This window comes from Protopterus annectens, chromosome 3.part0, assembly GCF_019279795.1.
Source record: "Protopterus annectens isolate FY-2018-M chromosome 3.part0, PAN1.0, whole genome shotgun sequence".
Lineage (NCBI taxonomy): Eukaryota > Metazoa > Chordata > Ceratodontiformes > Protopteridae > Protopterus > Protopterus annectens.
The window spans coordinates 1,346,922,423-1,346,947,587 of NC_056731.1; positions in this window are offsets into that span (position 1 = coordinate 1,346,922,423).

Genomic DNA, 25,165 nt, shown 5'->3' on the forward strand with positions numbered 1-25,165 from the left:
TATATCCCAAATACCCTCTCTTAAACCTAATTCCTGCTCTATCTGTGTCTTTTTAGATCAAGGCCTACCCTTGGCAAAAACATATCTTATCCTAATAGGTATTTTAAATTATCTCTAGTTAAATTCTTCTGCATATAATTCTAAAGCATCCTACCTAAGGCAGGCAACAAGTATTGTTTAAACTGTGAGCATTGCTGAACTGTTGAAACTTGAAGTATGCATTTAACAATTACTTTCTAGTTACTAATGACGTCTTGTACATAAAGTCTAAAATATCTTATCTAATGCTTGTAACATGTTTTTTGTATAAACTGTGAAGATTCCTGAACTGTTTAAAATTTGTAGTATTTAACTGTATAACAACTAGTACCTGTATGTTAGTAGTCTAGTAATCTCTTGGAGCTTATCTCCCCGGGACTGTACTGAAAATGGACATAAATCCAGTTAGACTATCCCGGTCAACAAATGTAAAATAAATAAAATAAATAAATAAAATCAATAAATATCACTTTTCCATTCTGTTAGAATTTCACCCATTTCATAACTAAACAGAAATATTATCATTGGAGGTATTCATTTATTCTTTGATGACTAAAGTCCGATTAGGCTAGTAGCTTCTTTTCATTCAAGACCTAAGGTAGTAGTATGGGAAATTTGTCCAGGGCTTTAGGAAACTTCTCCTACTTTTGTTCAATAGGTGCTGTGGGACTTTTACATCCACCCAAGTATTACCATCTCATGCAGATAGGGCATCAGTTTAAATGTCTCGCCCAAAGGACAGTACCCTCAGGAGTGCAGTACCACCCCTATGGTGCACTGGAGTGTCAGCAATTGATTTGCTTAGTCTAGGAATAGAACCAAATGCCTTCTGCAACAAAGATTAGTGTGCCACCTGTTACACCACTGGCACTGCTAACAAATGTCTTCATTAAACTTTTCAAGCCTTTACTGTATATACCACTCTTACCTGTGTATTTTTATGATTTAATTACTCAGCATTTTAATGATGCCATTGTTATTTATCAACAGTCAGCAATGACTGGAAGAATAAAACAAATCATTGTGAATGCACAGTTAATTGAATACCAGAATAACACAAATACACTATTATGAAAAGATACACCAACTTCAGAACAAAACCAAAAACAACTTTTTTTTTGCTGGTGGGACTTGTCCCATTGCAACTCCAGATGTAAATATACCAACGTCATCCTTACGTGAACTCAAACAAGGGAAAGCTCTCCCTCAGAAAGGAATCACTGTCAGCACACTGAACAACATACCAGCAGTGATTTCCTGTAATACACAATCTCTTTCCTTCACATTAAAAACCCAAGCACACATATCCACCTACAAGAAATCACTAAAAGTAAAACAGCACAATGCCTAAGCCTATGAACTACACCTCTACACTTCACAAATTGTTTGCATTCGACTAAATCAGCTTTGACTCTTCTTGGATGTACCTATATGTATTTACAGTGCAGTCAAATACTTGCATGCTTGCTTTACTGTTTTTAATTTCATATACATCATAACTATGATCAGTATATAGTTTTGCTGCTTTTGTATGTCATTTACTATTTTGCTTTCAACAAAAAAGGTTTCAGCAGATTGTTCATTTTTTCTATCCTGCCTAATGTAACTGAAAATGTCTGTTTGTTTTTTTGCATATCTTTATTGTTTCCTCATATGTTTGCTCTTTTTTGTATCAAGTATAATTTAACTAAACTGTTTAACTCATTTAATCCTGAAGAGCAGGAAGCTAATTAGCACCATTGTTTGCTGATATCTTCTAAGGCAGGAAACCACTTGCTTCCTGAGAGCTTTACTCCAAAATCTTCTACTGAAAACATACTTTATTGCATTTGTAATATCTGATAGATAAGCTGAGTTACAAAAAAAAAAATCTCTTTGGTGAGACAGTGGCCTATACACTGATGTTAGTATCAAAGGTCTATCTGTATATGTTGTTGTGTCTTTCGGCTTTTCCTGGTTAGGGGTCACCACAGCGGAACTCCGGTCCACTAATGATTGGCAGTAGATTTTTACATGCAGAGTTGCTGGCCCTGATGCACAACCTTCAATGAAGGTATGCCCATTCACGCATGTCTCCACACAGAAGAAGCTCTAGCTGAGAATCGAACAGGACAATGCCTTACTGTGAGGTGACAACGCTAACGCAGCACCACCACTGCAGTACTGATTATATATTGCAGATTTATGAAAGAAAAACTGTATTTTGTTTGCCAAAAATATTTGTCTTATGGTGAAACAAAATATTATATCTCAGATTCATAACAAAAATGGATAGTTTTCTGATACTGCCAAATCTATGCAAATTATACATATAATAATTTTACAATATTTAAAATTAATTGATAAAATCATTTGGAGTACAGATGCATTAAGTCAACAGTGTGTTTGGTTGACATCTGTTTAGTCCATTTTTTATTGAGGGGTGTGCGAGACTGGACAATTCTCAAGGCTTGGAAATATTCTCTTTCCCCAATTTTGTACAATCTCAGAGTTAGTATATATAACTACCAGTGGGTGTGGGGCAGTGGGTGTAGGTCTTGCATGTGGTGTTGTTGTTTCTTGGCACATGCATAGTATTGCATCAACATTTGCATTCTCAATATATTGTGGTTTCCGATTTGGAGGTGAATGAAAGTGAATGTCAATGCACGCTTATATAATCAACCATTTGTGCTAGATTTGAAATATCTGTGTCAGTATTGTGTCCCTTAATGTTTTACAAAAGATGGCACCATTTGTTCACTTGTAAGTCAGACAGATTTTTTTTAATGAATTAATGCATTTATGAAAGTATAGGTAATAGTCATAACTGATTTAGCAACAGAGCATTTATATCTTAGAATGTCTTCATATTACCCACCATGTTTTAATGTCATTTTTTTACAAACGTTGTTTGAATACACCTCCTTGCACTATTAAGTAAACATGGAAGTATGTATTATTTTTTTCATATTTTTTTGCAAATACTCCTTAATAACGTCAGCTCTGCACATTCCACGCTGACCACTTCACTGTCATGCTTAGCAGATCATGTCAGCTTGCAAATGCCACATTGCTGCCTTAGTTTTATGTATGTGTGTATCTTTAACAGAACTTCAGAAATTTGATTTTGAAGACAATTAGGAGTATATTCATTTCAGGAGTTCAGGGAAGTTATCTATAAAGATAAGTAGAGTCTTACATGCTGCACATAAGTTCTGCTCTTCTGGTGACTATAATCTTGTTGGAAGCATTAAGTTAACTCCTTTTCATATTGCATTTTCTATATTTCCACTTTATAATATATTTTCTTTCACAGCAACATGTTGTGATCAGTCAGTTTTAGCTAAAACATGTTTAGATGATTGACTAACGAAGCAAGCCAAGCTACTGCCCCAAGGATGTGCAAGCTATATGACGCTCATTCCCATATTGCCTGCCCCACTTCCTCTGCTCTCATGCTTGCTAATTGGAAACATGTTGACTGCGACACAGATAGGACTCTTTCCGTCTTTGTCATTGGAACAGTGAATGCATTCTTATGTCTGAAAAATGTATTTCAAGAGATGCTATCAGGATACTATTAATAAATTTATAGTTGGCAATGATCCTGCAATTCTATATATAACATTTAGTTGCTGTTTTAGTCAATCATCTAAACCTCATTTAGCTACAACAACTGATCGATCACAGCTTGCTAAGGGGAGATTTAATTTAATAAAAGTAATATGCTATATCCTCTATCACACACAGAATATTTAAAATTATCTTTTGCCTAGTAGGTCAGTTATCCTGAAAAAGTTGGAGAAAATATTTTCACCATATATGAATGCATCAGTATCATTCCACCTTGTACTAGGTATATTTAAATATCCACTTATAACTTTATTATATTATTTTTATTGAGAACACAAGGTTTATTATCTCATCTAAGTTAATTTTCTTGTTGGGAGAATGGCAGAATCCCATTATTCATAATTTTTCAAAGTGAAGGTAACACCTAAGTACTGTTATTAATGTTACTGTTTTAGGTAGACATCATTTACTGCACTATAATCTTTGCACAGTATAATAATCCTACATCCAATTCCCAGATATTCACCTCTGTTACAAAAATAAGCATTATAACCATTTAATATTGGCTTTCAATCATCATTTTAGAAATGTCATATCTGTGCTTTTTTAACAAATTCCTGAATCAGTAACTATTTATTATTTACACTGCATACACTTCTAATACAATAATTTAAATTACTCATGTCTCTGTAGGACTAGTGTGGGCTCTTTTTTCTTTCTTTATAATTTTTGCCCCTGTGCCTGCTAACTGTCAAGACCCTCTCCAGCAGGCTAAGACCATTTGGTCTTCAGTCCCATCCAGTGGATTGACCCTGTACTATACAGGGGTGGCAGCATTTGGATAAGCCATCATTCAAGCAGGCACAAAGGTTGTTTGTACTCTTGCTGACACCCTTACAAATGAAGGCATTACTTTTAAACCTTAATGCCTCCCTTGAGGGTGATTTGCATACCTTCATCACCACATGGGCTAGTCATGCCCTTCTATCCACACACATGTGTGCTCCTTCCCTTGTAAGGATGGACTCTACCATCACTGGCTTGTGTAGCTGTAGTGCACATTCTTCTTGAAATGGCAACCAGCATTCTGCACTGCAGGTCTCCTACATTATCACTGCAGTGGCAATGAGCTTGCTAGTCACCACCACACCCTGCCTCCAGGACAGCTGAACCACTACTGCTCATTTTCCATCATAAACTTCCCACTCTTCCAGCACCCAAGCCATTATTGAACTTGGATCATCTTGGGTGCATTGCAACCAAGGCTTTATCCATCTCTGACACAGAGCAGGCCGATGTGTCTGTTAATGATGAAATGTGTTGACACATCCTGATTTCGGTAAGCAAATCCTTTGACAGGATTCTTTTTCTTGCTTTTATTTTTTAGATATAGTCATTTTTGCTAGCACATCTGAATTTTGATCTAGAATCAGATGACAGATAGGCTTTCAGTATGCTTTTATAACATACACATGTATCTTGTCCACTTTCTGATTTTCCCAAATATAATATTTATTTTATTTATTTATTTCCAGTTTGATTACCGGGGAAGTCCACTGGGTCAGAGTGACCCATTTTCAGTGGAGGCACGGGGAGAAAAGCTCCACGATACATAATACAGATAAGATACAGAAATACACGGATGTCAGTCTTACATAATATGGAAACAGTTACAAGTAAGTACCTTGAAAATATGCATAATAAGCAGAAAAACATTGAGTGTGGACTTATTGTTTATACATTTTCTTTAGTGTGCACACTCAGATATTAGGTGAGAAGATGTTTTATATACATACTTTTAAGTAAAATGAGGATACACTATACATGCACAATTTCAGACAAGACATTAGTAATGGAAAGCTATATACAATATTTACAATTTTGAACCATAAGAAAAAAGCAGCTAACAGAGAAAGGAGAGCAAAGAAAATGCTCGTGGGAGCATAGCTGAAGGAGAGTTATTGAGGTTATCGATAGGTATTGTTATTGTATTGATAGTTATTGATAGCTAACGGAGAAGGGAGAGCTTAAAAAATGCTTGTGGGAGCATAGCAGAAGGAGAGTTATTGAGGTCTTAAGAACCTGAGGGGGAACCCCCCCAGGAACATAGCTGAAGGAGAGTTGTTGAGGGCTTAGGAACCAGAGTGGGAAAAGCCCCCAGGGGAATGGACTAAGGAAGATTAGGTTGGATGGTAGCATTTGCATTTCCATTTTGTGGCCAGGTGTTTGGTAAGCTGAGTTTTGAAGTTTTCTAAGTTTGGGATGGGTCTTAGAGAGGGAGGAAGAGAATTCCATGTTTTGCCTAGAGAGACAGCAAGGAGAAGTTGGCCTGCTTTGGGTTTGGGGATAGCAATTAGGTTTTGATGCTCGGATCTGAGAATTCTATTGGGGGTGTAATGGGGAGGATATTAGTTAGCGCTGGACACTTAGTTGGGTGATATACAAGTCTGTAATATAGTCTTTTATTAATACAAAATGCTGAAATATATAGACTTAATCCCTTAGTATGTATTAAGGTCAACATTTCATAATTTCTCTTGCTGTTATATAAAAAATCATTAGCTTTTACACCATTAGTTTCCAAACTGAAAAATGATATTTTGATAACTGCTTGTTTGAAGAAGTCTAAATAAGAGATCTTTGATGTCACTAATCTGAACTCCTGGAAGACAGGTGACAATTTTCTGTAAATTTGCAGATGTAAGTCTCTGTACCTTTAATGACATGGTCCCTTATGACCAGAAATTATAATTCTGACACAATTATTTGTAAATTCTTGCTCTAAGATACCTGTTTCATTAATAATACATAGTAATTTCAATACTAATGTGACCACCTCTAGATTCCTTTAACCTCTGTGTAAAATAACTCTTGCCATCAGTCAGTTTTGCTATTTTAATTTTTTCTGATACTTTCTTCATTGAACTGTTATTTCTATTTGTTGTCTTAATTTTTCCCAAAGCGCAATTTATTCATATTTACTTCATTTAACACATCTTGTTTTAATAAAATCGGATGTATCTTTTCATCTGATCTCTCTATTTCTTGGTTCCCAATTGAAATGGCAACATGTTGAGTGTTGAAATGTTGAGTGCCGACAAGCTAAAAACGAAAACACAGGAAAAGAGTGAATTTTGAAAATCACATTTCTCCTTTAAACTTCATTTTGCAGGGGAGCAAGCCTCTCCTGCATTCCTCATGTGTGGAGCAAGCCCCCATCATCCCACCAAACTTGTAAAACCAACTTCAAGATTGCCATACCTTAGAGAAAAGGGGAGTAGTCTGAGAATTGGCATCTCAGACTTGGTATATGTAAGTCCAGTCTTTCAGCCATTCAGTCTCTATATTTTGGGACTCACTCTAGCAGGTCCTGACATTACCCTGTTTCTCTCCATTTTATCATGTGTTGCTTAAAATAAGGAAACTAACTATTTTATAAATGAGCTGACGTCTGTGTTACTATGTTTGTGATTTGTTTTAGATTATTCTCCTTTAGTCTTTTCTTCTTCTATTTTATTTTTCGTAATTGTTGCCAAATATGCATATTTTTAACTCCTTGCCATGTGCTCAGAGATATGCCTGAGTATAGATGCATTGACATGACCAGGACTCCTCAGGCTACTATAAATTATATACATCCATAATTAGCATGGGACAGAATTGGTTTGTAAGGTTCTGCAGTTGACTAGAAACCAACACTAAAGGCATTTTGATTGAAATTAGTGACCCGTAGTTGTAGCATATAAATAATTCATCTCAGCATTCAGAGGCAGGAATGGCAGATGATAAGGCTAGCAAACTGAAAGGAAAAAGTGCCGGAAGAGTCTCTAAATCAAGCATGGAATTTGCTCTACTGCAGACAACCTTAATCTTCCTCATAAAGTTAATGCAGGATATTCAATATGATCTGAACCAGGTTAAGTTAATGGAAGGTGAAATGAAAATGGAGTTGTCAGCTATCCACAAGAGCTTGGCCCTGCAACACCAGGAACTCATGGATTATTGGAACTTTTTAAATGTACATCAAACAACAGCGTGAGGACCTGGGAGAGAAGCAAAGACTAGTGCAGCACAAGTTGGACGATGTGGAGAATAGGACTGATCATAATCACTTCAGAGTGCTTGGGCTAGTGGAAGGCATGGAAGCAGAGGACCTGGTGGCATTTACCTGTAAACAGCTGTTAAAATTCTTGAAGGCACAACACCCTCCCAAGACTGAGCGAGCACATTGGATTAACACGAAGACCCAATCTACCCTACAAAGACAGTTTATTTATGAATGCCTTAATTAAGTAGCTAGAGAGACTATACTAAAGGTTGTGAGAACCAGTGGTCCTGTGTGCAGATTTGGTGGATCCTGTGCAGTTCTTCCCAGACTATAGATGGGCACTATTTAATAAATGGAAAGCTCTGGACCAGACCAGGGCTACCAAGTGCAACTGCACTTTCCTTTCTTGCTGATCATCCAAAAGAATAACCAAAAAGTGACCTTCATGCACCCCTCAAAGACCAAAGCATTTCTCATCAATCACCCTGCACAATCTTCACAGAGATTGGACAAGAATATACCTATAGGAGAGGCAAAAAAAAAAAACTCCAGCAATCACCAGAGACTATCACTAATTACTTTGGTAAGAAAAACTCTTAAGGGCCCAGTATAATGGTTGGCATTGATGCCACATGACAGACAGGGACTACTGCTAAAATTAGCCAGAGGTCTGCATCCTCAATGGAGAATACATTTCTCCCCCTAGAGGATATGTCTGAAGAAGAAGATGAAGATACCATGGAATGGATAGTCTTGAAAAAGAGCAGGACTGGGACAGTTTGATCAGGTCACGGCAGCAGTCATGGCTGGCCACCTACCACTGACATGTTATTGTTTTTTTCCTTTACTTGGAACAGGGATTATTATAACATAGTGTTGTCAGTGCTTGGAGCTGTAAAACTTAAGAGCTCTTATGTTCTCCTTTAGTTCTATATGCTGGGGAGTGACTCATTTGGGATTACAATATGTGGTACAGTTGTACTTTTTGTTTAATGCACTAAGCTGTCACCCAATACTATTTATTGCTGCCTGCCCAGGCTGAGCATTTGATTACAGATTGGGATAATAGCTGTCAGGCAACCTATACTTAATATCTGGCTACATTGCAGGGTCATACCAATTTGATAAGCATTTAAAAATGCACCTTGCCTCTCGTATCCTATTTTGTTCTGGGGAATAGGCTGGTAGTCCTTATCCTATGCAATCTACCTTGGGAATCAATTGACTCTATTACTAAAACTGTTTGGCAAATACTACACCGACTTGGTAGGTAGGGTACACTCCCATGCTGACACTTGGGTTACAGACAACAGAATGATAGATTTTCTTGAAAGAGGTAACTGAACTCTGTTGTGTTTCTTTTTATTTTGGATATATTGGTTCTCTCATCTGTGACTGTGAATTTTATTTAATTTATTTTTGAGTAAATGGGTAACATACAGAACGGCAGAAATCGACATGGAATGTAAAGGGGTTAAAAATATATTTGTATTACAGAAGCTGGTTTGGGAGAATATTCACGTGTTTTTTTTTTTACAAGAAAGTTAGTTAAAAAAAATATACCACCACAACTTTTAAAGGAGTGGAGGGGATGGTTTGTGGCTGCTTTTGGCTAGGGAGCCTCGAAAAGGACATTAATGCTAGTAAGTAATGTGATAAACTGGGCCAAATTGAGCATAAAGATGGATGGGGAAGGAAGATGGGCAGTGGTTAAAGTACGATCCACAGAGCAGTATACGGTTATGAAACTTCTATTGTCCCAATACTGAGGAGATTAGGCATTTTATCCCATTCCATAAAGCAATTGTGGAAATGGGGGGGGGGGTACCACCTTCTGTTGCTTGTTGGAGTAGACGTTAATGTGGCTATGAATATATCACTAGACAGAATACCAACAGGAAGGATAAGGCTAAGAAAATATAGAACTCAAGTAGAATGGATGATGGAGTTCCACCTAGATGACATTTGGAGTGGTCTATGTTATATCATCGAATGGCCAATTGTTGAACGTATCATCTCCATTGTGACTGAGATTGCGTTATGGTGGGGATCAGGAAATTTCCCCTTTCCCCACTGTAGTTCAATCTCGGAGTTGATATATATATATATATATATATATATATATATATATATATATATGGGTTCACTACATATTCTCGAAATGTCATAATACCGACGCCCACAATACCGAGACCACATGATCGAATGCCCATAAACCCGAGCAATCACAATTCCGACTCCCACAATACCGACAGCCCATAATCTCGAAAATAACGTCACAACAGCGTCAACGTGCAGATGACCATGTAAACCAACGGAAAAACTAAGTGCTATGTACAAAACACAACCCTACCACAACATAAACTCAAGAAATCACACCGAAAGCATCATACCTTGCAAACACACACACACACACTTTATTTCCCCTCACCTTGTAAACACACACACACACTTTATTTCCCCTCACCTGAATATAACAACATATACTTTTCACATAAACATTGCTAAAATGCAGAAGCAAAGTGTATACAAAAAGTGGATCAACGACATTCCTGTCACTGATACACGTAACCATCTACAATGAGCACTTCATTACATTTCTGTGATTTTAGCCTAGGATACAACACACCTACACAACCAGGCGCATCATACTCTATATTAGCCATTTCTGCGACGTTATGCCGTTGAACACAATAAACTCTTTTACTCCCAATCTTATAATTTACGTCACTTGACGTGTACATGACATTCTCACGATATTCGCGAATAACTTCTTTACCTCACTAACCAGTGTTCACTTATTTGCTTACTACAAACCTCCAACATTTCAAGCTACTCAGTTTGCATATTCTATTCAACACTTACGGTATTTTGGGTGTCGGTATTCTGATATATCGGTTATATGGGCATTCGTGCATCTGGGCTCGGTATTGTGGGCGTCGTGATTATGACATTTCGAGAATATGTAGTGAACCCATATATATATATATATACATATATATATATATATATATACATATATATATATATATATATATATATATATGGGAGCCCTTCATTTGTTCGAACTTTCAAATGTTTGAAACTCATATGGCTGACACCATGCGAGCAAATGTTTGAAAGGCCGACAAATGATAGCGGAGATCCCGCTACAATGCAGGACTAGGAGATTCCCCTTTCCTGCACTGTAGTGCGATCTTGGAGCGAGAATATTTAAGTAGCAGGAGGTGTGGGGGATGCAGGGGGGCTTGCCGCCTCGTGTGACACAGTTTTATTGTGTTTACAGGTAGGTAAATGGTGCTATTTCAGGATGTCAGTCTTTCGGAATGTCGATCATATGGTGTCGGCCATATGAAAGTCGTCATTCTGAACAGTTGACATTCTGAAGTAGACCTATATATATATATATATATATATATATATATATATATATATATATATATATATATCTATATATATATATAAAATTAGTGGGGGGGGGGTTCAGCCTGCATTGCTGATGAATTGATGTTCAACAATGTTGCTGTTTGACGATATAACATAGACACTATTTGGAGGGCTGTAAATCAAGAGTAAGAAAGAGTTTATATGCTTTACCCCATCAACAGGGTTAACAAACAAGAGTGACTTTTTCTTTCTTAGCCAGCAGTGGGTACATGGGATAAAGATGGTTAGCATTCATCCAGAGTTAGCTAACCAGGATTGTCAAGGGGAAATCATATATTGGGTTGTACAATTTTGAGATGACTTTCATTCTTTAACAGTAAACATTTGAACACTTTGGGATATGTTAGCTAGTAAGGGAGATGGCTAGAAAGGTGCTTGGTGTGATATCTGGAAAGAGGAAGGAGGACAAGGAGACCTGGTGGTGGAATGAGGAAGTACAGTAGAGTATGCAGAGAAAGAGGTTGGCGAAGAAGAAGTGGGATTGTCAGAGAGATGAAGAAAGTAGACAGGAGTATAAGGAGATGAGGTGCATGTCAAAGAGAGAGGTGGCAAAGGCTAAGGATAAGCCATATGAAGAGTTGCATGAAAGGTTAGACACTAAGGAGGGAGCAAAGGACCTGTACCGATTGGCTAGACTGAGGGACCAAGCTAGGAAAGATGTGCAGCAGGTAAAGGTGATAACGGATAATGAGGGAAACATACTCACAAGTGAGGAGAGTATGTTGAGGAGATGGAAAGAGTACTTTGAGGGGCTGATGAATGAAGATAATGAGAGGGAGAGAAGGTTGGATGATGAGCAGATAGTGAATCATGAAGTGCAGTGGATTAGCAAGGAGGAAATAATGATAGCTATGAAGATGATGAAGAATGGTAAGGCTGTTGGTCCTGATGACATACCTGTGGAAGCATGGAGGTGTTTAGGTGAAATGGCAGTGGAGTTTTTAACTAGATTGTTTAATGAAATCTTGGAAAGTGAGAAGATGCCTGAGGAATGGAGAAAAAGTGTTTTGGTACCGAGTTTTAAAAATAAGGGTGATGTGCAGAGCTGTAGTAACTACAGGTGGATTAAATTGATCAGTCACAGCATGAAGTTATGGAAAAGAGTAGTGGAAGGTAGGTAAAGAAGGGAGGTGATAATTAGTGATCAGCAGTATGGTTTTATGCCAGGAAAGAGCACTACATATGTGATGTTTGCTCTGAGAGTGTTGATGGAGAAGTACAGAGAAGGTCAGAAGGAGATGCAATGTGTCTTTGTGGACTTAGAGAAAGCATATGACAGGGGGCCTAGAGAGGAGTTGTGGTATTGTATGATATGACAGGCGGCCTAGAGAGGAGTTGTGGTATTGTATGAGGAAGTCGGCAGTGTCAGAGAAGTATGTAAGAGTGGTACAGGATATGTACGAGGGTAGTGTGACAGCGGTAAGGTCTGTGGTGGGAGTGATGGATGCATTTAAGGTGGAGGTGGGATTACATCAAGGATCAGCTCTGAGCCCTTTCTTATTTGCAATGGTGATGGACAGGTTGACAGATGAGATCAGACAGGAGTCCCCGTGGACTATGATGTTTGCAGATGACATTGTGATCTGTAGTGAGAGTAGGGAACAGATGGAGGAGACCCTGAAGAGGTGGAGATATGCTCTAGAGAGAAGAGGAATGAAGGTCAGCAGGACTAAGACAGAATATATGTGTGTGAATGAGAGGGAAGATAGAGAAATGGTGAGTATGCAGGGAGTAGAGGTGGTGAAGGTGGATGAGTTTAAATACTTGGGATCAACAGTTCAGAGTAATGGTGAGTGTGGAAGAGAGGTGAAGAAGAGAGTACAGGCAGGATGGAGTGGGTGGAGAAGAGTGCCAGGAGTGATTTGTGACAGACGACTACCAATAAGAGTGAAAGGGAAGGTCTACAAGAGGGTAGTGAGACCAGCTATGTTATATGGGTTGGAGACAGTGGCATTGATAAAAAGGCAGAAGTCAGAGCTGGACACGGCAAAGTTAAAGATGTTAAGATTTGCACTGGGTGCAATGAGGGTGGACAAGATTAGGAATTAGTATATCAAAGGGTCAGCCCAGGTTGGAAGGTTTGATGACAAAGCCAGGGAGGCAAAATTACGTTGGTTTGGGCATGTGCTGAGGAGGAATGCAGAGTATATTGGGAAAAAGATGCTAAGGATGAAGCTGACAGGTAACAGGAAAAGAAGAAGGCCTAAGATAAGGTTTATAGATGTGATGAAAGAGGACATGCAGGTGGTTGGTGTGACAGAGCAAGATGCAGAGGACAGGAAGAAATGGAAACAGATGATCTGCTGTGGCAGCCCCTAACAGGAGCAGCCAAAAGAAGAAGAAGGGATATTTTTAAGCTTAACCTAATAGTCTTTGTGAGATGTCTGCAAAATAAAGACTCATGTACCAGAGACAAGTAACAGAGGGCAGATGAATTTAAGCTTGTTGTCCTGTAGCAACAGTACATCAGCTCAGCCTGATGGTGGTGAGATATACTGAAGGAAATAAATGCTATCAAAAAGGAAATCAATGCTAGAAAGTATAAAATCTAACAGCAAAAATGGGAAAGGATAAAGCTGCATCACTGGGCAAAGTAAACCCCTTCCCCAAAGCTTATAGCTGCTTGGTTAAAAGAGAAAGGATTCAAGTGTAAATTGAAACTAGAAATGGATATACACACTTGAAGGAAATCAGGTTCAGCCTCTGCAAAAATCCAACCTTTTTATTCCACAAAGAGACACAAAGAGACAGTCCAACTTTAACGCCACACATAAAAGTACGTTTTCGATTCGTGTTCTTCTTCAGAAAATCAAAGACAAGTAAATTAAGAGAAGAACCACTCCTTATATACACAAAGTATGCCATTAATTAATTAATCAACTGAAATATTTATCCAATTGAAAATATTTAACTATTGAATTCCTGATATACTTTCTTTCAGATATGGCAGATTGTTTTTATAACATATTCAGTATATGGGTTTATAAAAATACTCTATATTATATAAATATATAAATATGAAATACACATATTCCAAAATTTTGAATAATAAAAACTTTCTAACAGGTTTATAAAAATACTCTATATTATATAAATATATAAATATGAAATACACATATTCCAAAATTTTGAATAATAAAAACTTTCTAACAGAAAAACCTTATTTCATCATTTATAATGTATCCGAAATGAAATAAAATTTAGTTTATTTTATGTTACATTCTATTGCATTCTGGCGCCATCTGGTGTTGCAAGTGACACAAACCTGAATTAAAAACATATAATAATATAATATTGTTTGCACAATTATACTTTCTAATAAATATACATAACATTTAATATAAAATTTTTTTGTAAAAATCAATATAAGATAATATGATCTATGTTATTTACATCCAAGTGTACCATGAGGTGTAAAAATATAAATATAAAATATTAAATCTAACAAATTTGATAATGACACATAATAACCCTGAACTCATATACAAATAGAAAGGTATAAGTAAGACATATGGAAATATAAGTTAACAAATTCTCACATATAGGGCCAAGAATTGGAAGTGTAATAGGACTTATACTAGCATTATAATTTTGCTGCCCTCATCTTCAAAACTGGTGCAATAGAAATTATGTCATTAAGCCCAGGGGGGTCTATTTGCTTCAAGGATTATTTGCCAAGTTAATTCTTTATATTCAATTGATGTTTCCCACGGGCCACCTCTGACATCCTTATCTACCACTTCCAACACAAAAAAGTTATATATTGCCTTTGGGCAACTAACTTTATGTCTATATAATGCATTTCTAACACAATTAGTTCTTATCTCATAATTGTGTTCATATGTTATGTATATTTATTAGAAAGTATAATTGTGCAAACAATATTATTATATGTTTTTTAATTCAGGTTTGTGTCACTTGCAACACCAGATGGCGCCAGAATGCAATAGAATGTAACATAAAATAAACTAAATTTTATTTCATTTCGGATACATTATAAATGATGAAATAAGGTTTTTCTGTTAGAAAGTTTTTATTATTCAAAATTTTGGAATATGTGTATTTCATATTTATATATTTATATAATATAGAGTATTTTCATAAACCCATATACTGAATATGTTATAAAAACAATCTGCCATATCTGAAAGAAAGTATATCAGGAATTCAATAGTTAAATATTTTTAATTGGATAAATATTTCAGTTGATTAATTAATTAATGGCATACTTTGTGTATATAAGGAGTGGTTCTTCTCTTAATTTATTTGTCTTTGATTTTCTGAAGAAGAACACGAATCGAAAACGTACTTTTATGTGTGGCGTTAAAGTTGGACTGTCTCTTTGTGTCTCTTTGTGGAATAAAAAGGTTGGATTTTTGCAGAGGCTGAACCTGATTTCCTTCAAGTGTGTGTATCCATTTCTAGTTTCAATTTACACTTGAATCCTTTCTCTATTTTTCGTGTTTCGTTATGGATTCGGAGGAGGGTGAGCCTGCAACCATATCCACAGTAGGAGCTGACATTAGGGCAGACAGAATGGACAGGTTATCAGACCAATTAACGCAGCTAATCGAGCTGCTTTCGCAGGGGTACAGCCCACTGGTGACGTCATCGTCAGAAGTTCCATGTAATCAGGAAGCTCTCAAACGGAGAGAGAAAGGAGGTGTTGGAGTGGCTTTTAAACATGTTCTGACTTCCAGTGGGAGTCCAGGCGATGTAAATATACACAATTTTTGTGAAAATGAAGTTCTTCCAACTTCTATGAACACTAATACCTCTCGTTTTGAGGGGGCGCGTTTAACAAGAGAGGTAGCTAACACTATGAGACCAGGTGGGGTTTCTGAAGCGAATCGCTTACAGGAAGGTGAAGGAAGGAGCGCTGCTTGTGTTCGTAAGGAAGGCGAGACCTCTGTGAACTCTAAAAATAAAGCACAGAGGCATAATAAGGATTTAAGTGACGTTTTGCATATGAAATTTAATTTTAAAGACAAAGGAGCTTACCCGGTGAGTGCAAGTGACATTAATACCTCATATAAATCAAATGTTAAAATGCTGGATTATTTCTTGTTTAGATATAAGAATATTGAACTAGAAAACATTTATTTAAAAGAATGTTTGAGTTTGGACATTGTTCCAAAAGGTCTACGTATATTCAAGTATCCAAACAGAGTTAAAGAAGGAGGTGAATTACACAAAGAGTTGTTAGGTATTTTTAATAAGTGTGGTTTGAATATTTTAAGAGCCCTTATCAGTGAGAATGAAAGGGAAATGGATTTTTTGAATAGTAAAATTGAAAATTTGAATAATGTCCTTATTTCGGATTTGCTTTTCACTGTGAAAGATAATCAAAAAAAGTACCATGAGATGTTAGGAAGGATAGAAAAAGGTATTAGAAATATTTATGAAAGAAAATGTAAAAAATTAGATAGAGACATACATGAATATAAGAAAAATATAGCCTACCCTAAACCTAGACCATACAAAGTAAATAATGGGTTTAATGGGGATTATGACCATGACTATGATAGACATATAGAGAATGAAGGAGTTATTGATAATGATGTTTTTGTGGATGATGAAACAGAATTCCCCCAGTTAAGAAGGTCGGAAAGAATCAAGAACTACCAACAAAATAATGTTTTTCAAAAAAACTTTCAGTTAGGGGGGAGGGGGCGAGGTCGCCAAATGGGATATTACAACCAGAATCGCAACCAGAATTACAACAGAGAACAGACACAGTGGTAGGTAGATCTGACGATATAAAGGTAGACGGTCATGTGTGGAGTTATAATGGTTATAATATTTTTAATTATAGTTCAATGGATATTAATGACACTTGGTTCTCATTGTTTTCTAAAGGCTTTAAATTTGTCCCTAATAAGAAAGCAGATATCACTAAGTTACTGATTGATTTGAAATTGTTTCTTAGGAAGAAGAATTTTGAAATTATATTTCAAGGGCATGAATGTGTGAATACTAAAAATGAGTTAAGACGTAAAAGCACATTCAACCCACCCCTCCACTTTCCGTTAAAGAATTTTGAACTATTAATGGAAAATAAAATCAGGATGGAGTTAACTAAAGATAAGGTTGGATATAATATGACAAAAGAAGAATTTCTATTGCTTGAAAAGTTAAGTAATGACACTTCTATCAGGGTATGCAAGCCAGATAAAGGTGGGGGAACAATTATAATGGACCAAATGATATATGAAGCAAAGATGATGGAACTCCTTAGTGACGATACAAAATATGTTAGAGCTTCACTTAATGAGGTAAACATTGGTAATAGAAAGGTAGCCATGGTATTATATGACATGTTGCTAGAAGGGTATATTGATATGCAGACGTTCAAGTTTTTAGAGGTGGAAAAACCTATGACCCCTATTATTTTTGGTGTACCAAAGGTCCATAAGGACATCAATGACCCACCAATGAGGCCTATTGTTGCTTCAGCTAATTCTGTGACAGCGCCTATCGCAAAATGGCTTGATAAGAAATTAAAGGTTATGTCCCTATCAGGTAATGCGGTTGTTAAAGATTTGTGGTCTTTATTGGCTAATTTAACATCGGAAGTATTCTCGAAAGAGGTTATGTTTATAACCATAGACATAGTGGATCTTTTCTCTTCCATCCCCCATGTGGAGGGTATGAAGTGGTTTGAGCAAGCCCTTTTGGAATATGGTAAGTTTAACAACAATGATTTTTATTTAATTATGACCCTAATGGATTTGGTACTTAGCAATAATTTTATATTTTATGAAGGCGAATTCATCAAGCAAGTGCAAGGTATAGCTATGGGTGCTAGATGCGCCCCAACTTATGTTAATATCATTTTAAGTGCATGGGAAGATAAATATATTATTAACTCCCCATTTAAGCACTGTTGGAACCTATACCAACGCTTTTTAGATGATATGTGCTTTTTTATGGATAGGCTCCGAGGGACAATTTAAATCATTCTTTGAATATATCTCACAGTCAACTGACTTCCTGAAGTTTACGTTCCAGATGAATAAAGTAACCCTTACTTACCTAGATATTTTTGTTGGTAAAGAAGAAAGGGGCTTCTATTCAAGAATTTTCAGAAAAGACACATTTTCAAATTCATATTTGTCTTATTATAGTGCCCATCCCCAATATCAGAAGAAAAGTGTGGTGAAAGGGCAGTATGTAAGAGCTAGCCGTATGACGTCTAGGGATGGTGATTTTGAGGAGGAATGTGTACTTTTATATAAAATGTTTAGGGAACGTAATTACCCTTCAGAACTCATTGTTGCAATTTCTGAAGAAGTAAAACAAGGTAGAGCAACCAAATTTAAACCCATCTTAGGTCTAGGTAGTGGATGGTCTGGTAATAAACAACAGACAAAAACTGAGTCAGATGGAAATTTGATTATTTATTTTAATGGCCAAGCAGGGAAAATTAGGAAAATGTTGGAAGAGGAATGGGCAAGGTTTGATAAATTTTTGGATCTAAGATGCCTATTCGAAAAACCATTGAAATGTACCTTCGGAAAAGGAAGATGTATTAAATCTATATTAGAAAGTAATAAACAGAAGAGTGTAATAAGATCTGGTAAAATTGGTACGAACAAATGTGGAAGATGTTCCCAATGCCCATATATTTTGGTAAAAAATACAATTTATATTCCCAGTAGGGATTTCTTTATAGAGAGTAAATGTTTTGCAAATTGTGAAATGATGGGCATAGTTTACATTGCGATATGCAGGATCTGTGAGGCTTTTTATGTTGGTAAATCGGAAAGAAAACTCAGAAATAGAGTGTATGAACACAATTATGAGATAAGAATTAATTGTGTTAGAAATGCATTATATAGACATAAAGTTAGTTGCCCAAAGGCAATATATAACTTTTTTGTGTTGGAAGTGGTAGATAAGGATGTCAGAGGTGGCCCGTGGGAAACATCAATTGAATATAAAGAATTAACTTGGCAAATAATCCTTGAAGCAAATGGACCCCCTGGGCTTAATGACATCATTTCTATTGCACCAGTTTTGAAGATGAGGGCAGCAAAATTATAATGCTAGTGTAAGTCCTATTACACTTCCAATTCTTGGCCCTATATGTGAGAATTTGTTAACTTATATTTCCATATGTCTTACTTATACCTTTCTATTTGTATATGAGTTCAGGGTTATTATGTGTCATTATCAAATTTGTTAGATTTAATATTTTATATTTATATTTTTACACCTCATGGTACACTTGGATGTAAATAACATAGATCATATTATCTTATATTGATTTTTACAAAAAAATTTTATATTAAATGTTATGTATATTTATTAGAAAGTATAATTGTGCAAACAATATTATTATACGTTTTTTAATTCAGGTTTGTGTCACTTGCAACACCAGATGGCGCCAGAATGCAATAGAATGTAACATAAAATAAACTAAATTTTATTTCATTTCGGATACATTATAAATGATGAAATAAGGTTTTTCTGTTAGAAAGTTTTTATTATTCAAAATTTTGGAATATGTGTATTTCATATTTATATATTTATATAATATAGAGTATTTTTATAAACCTGTTAGAAAGTTTTTATTATTCAAAATTTTGGAATATGTGTATTTCATATTTATATATTTATATAATATAGAGTATTTTTATAAACCTGTTAGAAAGTTTTTATTATTCAAAATTTTGGAATATGTGTATTTCATATTTATATATTTATATAATATAGAGTATTTTTATAAACCCATATACTGAATATGTTATAAAAACAATCTGCCATATCTGAAAGAAAGTATATCAGGAATTCAATAGTTAAATATTTTTAATTGGATAAATATTTCAGTTGATTAATTAATTAATGGCATACTTTGTGTATATAAGGAGTGGTTCTTCTCTTAATTTATTTGTCTTTGATTTTCTGAAGAAGAACACGAATCGAAAACGATTTCTTATGTGGCGCAGTTGGACTGTCTCTTTGTGTCTCTTTGTGGAATAAAAAGGTTGGATTTTTGCAGAGGCTGAACCTGATTTCCTTCAAGTGTGTGTATCCATTGCTTGGTTAAAAGAATGTAAAATGGCACACTCCATGCTATCACTAAATCAGTCCTCAGGGGTAATCACATATTCATTGAACTCAGTGAATAGCATTAATGCTTCTATGAGGAAAAAGTACAGAGCAACCTATCAACATCCACCCTGTATGCAGAAGAATCAGTGACAGCACTTTTTTAGTAATATAACCTGACTCATACTAGGTGAGAAATAGCTTGCAAACCTAGTCAGTACTGTTTGATTAGGAGAGGTACTTAAGGCAATTAATGGCCTAAAGCCTGGAAAGGTCCCTGGGCCAGATGACATTCCAATTGATCACTACAAAGCAGTAAAAGACCTACTAGCTCCAAAATTTTTAGTGCTTTATATGGAGAGCCTAGACATAGGAGAGATACCTCCTTCTACTAGAGAGGCCAACGCATTCTCCTTTCCCAGGGAAGGAAAGGATAAGCAATAATCCATTGAGTTATTGACCTCAGTCTGTCTGCTGAAACTAAGGTGATAGCGAAATCTGGTGAGCTCTTTGCAGGAAGGGTTCATACGGAATAGTCAAGGGATTCCAGGTCTGCTTAGGTTATTTTACAACATTCAAGGGTTATCACAGAGGTGCCAGGAAGCACGAGTAGCTCCCTTCATTGATTTTAATAAAGCTTTTGACTTCCTATATTGGGATTACTTATGAGGAATCCTCCAAGTGTTTGGGTTGCCATTTGGATTTGTCAAATGGTGTCATTTGCTATACAAATTTCCCAAAGTCAGGGTTGTCACCGATCACTCTATATCTGAACCTCTTGCACTATATAAAGGTGGACAGCAGGGATGTCCACTTTTATCATTACTGTTTACACTAGTGGTAGAAGGGCTGAGTCTTTACATAAAGCAGAATTGTTCCCACTAGGGTATTCTCCCCATTGCAGCAGTATATTAGTAAATGCCTGGTACGTGGATGATGCGCCCTTTGGATTTGAGATCCACATACTTACTTACCAGAGGTGTTGCAGATCTTTCAACAAATCAGAGAGGTTTTGGGCTCTGGAGGAAGATTGTGGTATTCCCACTGAATAAGGTGGGCCTAAACCTCAAAGCCTCCCTCACAGATTTTGGAGTGTGGGGGTAAACAGATGGGGTATGGTTGGGGATAAAGATTTATTAGAACTATAGGGGCATAGCAATAACTAATTTGAAACCCATACAACTTCTAGTTCAAGAAAAACTCAAGTCTTGGGGATATATACAATTCCTGCTACTGGCAAAAATAACCGTGGTAAGGATGGTATTGCTACCTAAATTTCTGTCCTTATTCAGATGTATACCCTCCCTTGGTGAATTCCCTATTACTGACAATCTACAAAAAATGGTAGACAGGTTCATCTGGGATGGCACTCACCCCACGATTGGAAGAAAGAAAGTTATGGTGGCACCTGGGTTTGTCAAATGACATCAGTTGCTATACAAATTTCCCAAGCCAGGGTGGTCACCGATCACTCTATATCTGAACCTCTTGCACTATGTAGAGGTGGACAGCAGGGATTGGGCCTGCCAGATCTTATCAGCTACTTGGGAGCTGCACTTTGTCCTTGGGTGCATCCCTGCTAAAGTAGTTTGGCTATGGGCAGAGCTGGCATTATTCCAGCTGGAAGCATTTGATCCTTGGGGTAATGAAATGAGGAGGGTATGGAACCCCAGCATAGCCCTCAGCCTCTTAGCACAAAACATCTGGACAAAGCCAAAAATAATGGGGGACAAAGCCACAAAAATAGGGACACGTTTTATATATTGCTCTTATAAACTTAGAAAGTTGCTAAGATAAAAGGTCTTGTGTTACTATAAATTTTCTGAAGGATATGTTTTCTGAAACTCAAATACTTGTCATTATTTAGTGAATTCATTCCTTGTGGATTTGTCACAAAAATCCAGGGAATCAAAAATTTTATGAGAAACAGACCAAAAATATGAGGTGAAAATTTGGACAGTTGAGAGGTATGGACTCCAGGGGGTAGGAAATGACACTCTAGAAGCACTTAGGAATGCTATCAAGCCCAAGTGATAGAAGTGATAATTTGGATCAGATCTTGCTCATAAGCAAACCACAGTGGACTATAAACTAGTATTCTGGGATGCTTGGATCAAGGGGGACATTCTGTTTTGGATATATCTATTCACTCATATCCACAAAACCATGTCAGGAAAGCATGCAGGGGTTAACTTGCTGTGGTGGCAATATCTAAGGTAGAGGGAAAGCTGGTAAGTCTAATGGATATTATTAACTGGACAGGGGATAAATGTGAGTCTAAACCTCACCTCCTTTCTCACACATACAGATACTTAACTAGTTGCAATACAATAGTGTTTGAAAAATATTGCTTTAATGGTCCCTTTCAGGGCTCAATGATCATGGCTCATGAATGAATGTAGACTACAAGCAATACCAGATAATACCATTTTTACTCAGTTTAAAATGTGCTTTTGTAGCAATAAGTATTGTATTATAGAGTGCAAAGGTGGATTACTATTTCTCAACAGATTGTGAGAATGTTTATATCATGTTTTGTATGAGTTATTTACAGTGTTGTAACTGCAGTAAAGAATGTTTGACTGTTGATTCATATATGGTGTTATGTTGTTGATACAATAAAGTTAGACTTGATAATAAAAAATGGCCATACTGTTGTGTTTCAGGTATACCTGAATTATTTAAATCACACTAGATATTAGTTTTCTCAAGGATGTTGACTGCGTATACTTCATTTAATTTGGCATAGAAAGACAAATAACATCATTTATTGGGGTTGTGATGATTGTGTTGCCATTAGAAGGTCTTGAATCTCAAAACTGACAACCAAAGATCTTGTTGGATATGTGAAGGACAAGGGTCATTGTCCCTGGATCTGCTCTACTGCCCAAATAGGTCTGACATTGAACATTGTGGTGATCACTTCAGTTACATCACTGGTGTCCAATAGATTCAATAAAAAATGCCCACAGATCTGATTCATTAACAAATTCACAAAATGCAGACCATTCGAAGAAGATAAAGTGAATGGGCAATGCTGCTGTGTATATGGGCCTCCAGCATCTACACCCACACAAGGAATACACACTGATGGCATACAGAACTGAGTCTTTGGCCTAGCATCTATGCCTTTTTCTCACTGTAAAGTGGCCAGTAGCTGTATGTCTCACAAGGCGTTCACTGAGTCACAGCAAGAAGCCTTATTAGTCTAAAATAATATTGATTGCTACTGTGTGAATCTAACATTGCAGATTACAAAGACTAACATATACATGAAACAAATCACTGGCCAGCTTAGGTGGCACTTTCTGAAAAATTATTTCCAATCACAACTTATATTCTTAAACTGGCAGCAACAACATGCAATAATCATCATCTTATTATGTTAGATTTTTACATTTCAGAAAGTTCTCAAACTCTGAGCAATTTCTCATACTCTCACAGGTGCTGCAATTTTATGTTTTGAAGAACATTTGTTATGTCCAAGTTTATAAGCACAATGGCAGTCTGTCTATGTTTTCAGGTGGGCAATGCTTCATAATATTTCTGTTTATAACAAAGCTAAGCTATGAACTCCTGTAACATATTTTACCGAACACAGTTTCTTTCTGGCTTAGTTTTCTCAGAAGCAATATATAAAAAAACAGAGATCTATTTGACACTTATTTAGTATTTCATCTTATTAACAGTTGTCCCTGTAACTGATTCTCTAACTCATGAATTAAACTTTTAGTTACTCATGGAAGTGGGAGATCTGGGCTCGAGCTATATGAGATGACTGAATATTTCAGTAGTGAAAAATAACTCTGTTAGACAGACATGAAGTGTAGGAAAAATGAATAATACGTTAGAAACACCCCTACTGGCTAGAATATCACCACTCACTTTGTATTCATATGCATGCACAGTCTATGATTATCACTGGTTTATTAATACCTATTTGTACTGTTTTTTTTCATTAAGGTCCTACACATGAAACACAGCAAAATCAGAATTGTAAGTGCTATAGCCAAGATCATACAAAAAAATCCACCCAAGCCTGGAAATAGATTGGTTATCCATGCCCATGGTGATCTGCCAGCTCCTTTGGCATGTGAAAAAAAACTTGTTAACGAGTACCCAAATGATGTTTAATTTCATTTTACTGCTTGGAATGATTATTCTCTCTGTGAATTACAATGTTCTTCCAGTGCCCCTTTCCCATGTAACTGCTGTTCAAACAAATTATTCATGCAAACAAATTATACACACACACACACACACACACACACACACACACACACACACACACACACACACACACACACTTCCTAGGGGAATGCTGTTAGAATTATCCACTTCCCCACAGCTTTCTTCCTAGCAATGTAGCACTGTCATTACCATCCTAGATATGGCCAGGTTAGTCCAACTGGGCCAATGACCCATTTTCAGTGGAGACCCTAGGAGAAAAGCTCCACAAAAATGCAATATGTTAACTATACAAGAACTACTAACAAGATATAATTAGACTTGCATGCAATATACAAATGAACAAATACAAAGTGAAGTAAATGCAGAAGATAACATTGAGCACAAAAGTTATATCCAAAAATCAAAAAAAGAATCATTGTTTTCTTATTAAAATAGCAAATAAACCAGAAATATATATTTTTAAAACTTGTAGGATTGAAGAGATAAGAAAAGAAAAACAGTATCAATAGTGCGGTAGAAATAGGGTGAAAGAGAAGCATAAATGAGTCTTAAGTATAAGGAAATGAGAATAAGAGAGAAGCAGGAAGTTACTTTATTTTGGAGGGAAAAAGACAGTGACATAAGGTATACAACTGTTTAGTAGAGTGACAGAGGTTGTCCATTATTTGTTATATTTTTTAAGGAAATAAAAGCATGTTAAGGACGTTTTAAGGGAGTATGAGTTAGGTAGGGTGGGGGCAATAGCAGGAAGGTGAATTAGCAAGCTAGTTTTTTTGTTCTTTTTTGAAGAGAGAGGTAGATTTGATAGAATGTATATTGATGGGAAGTTTG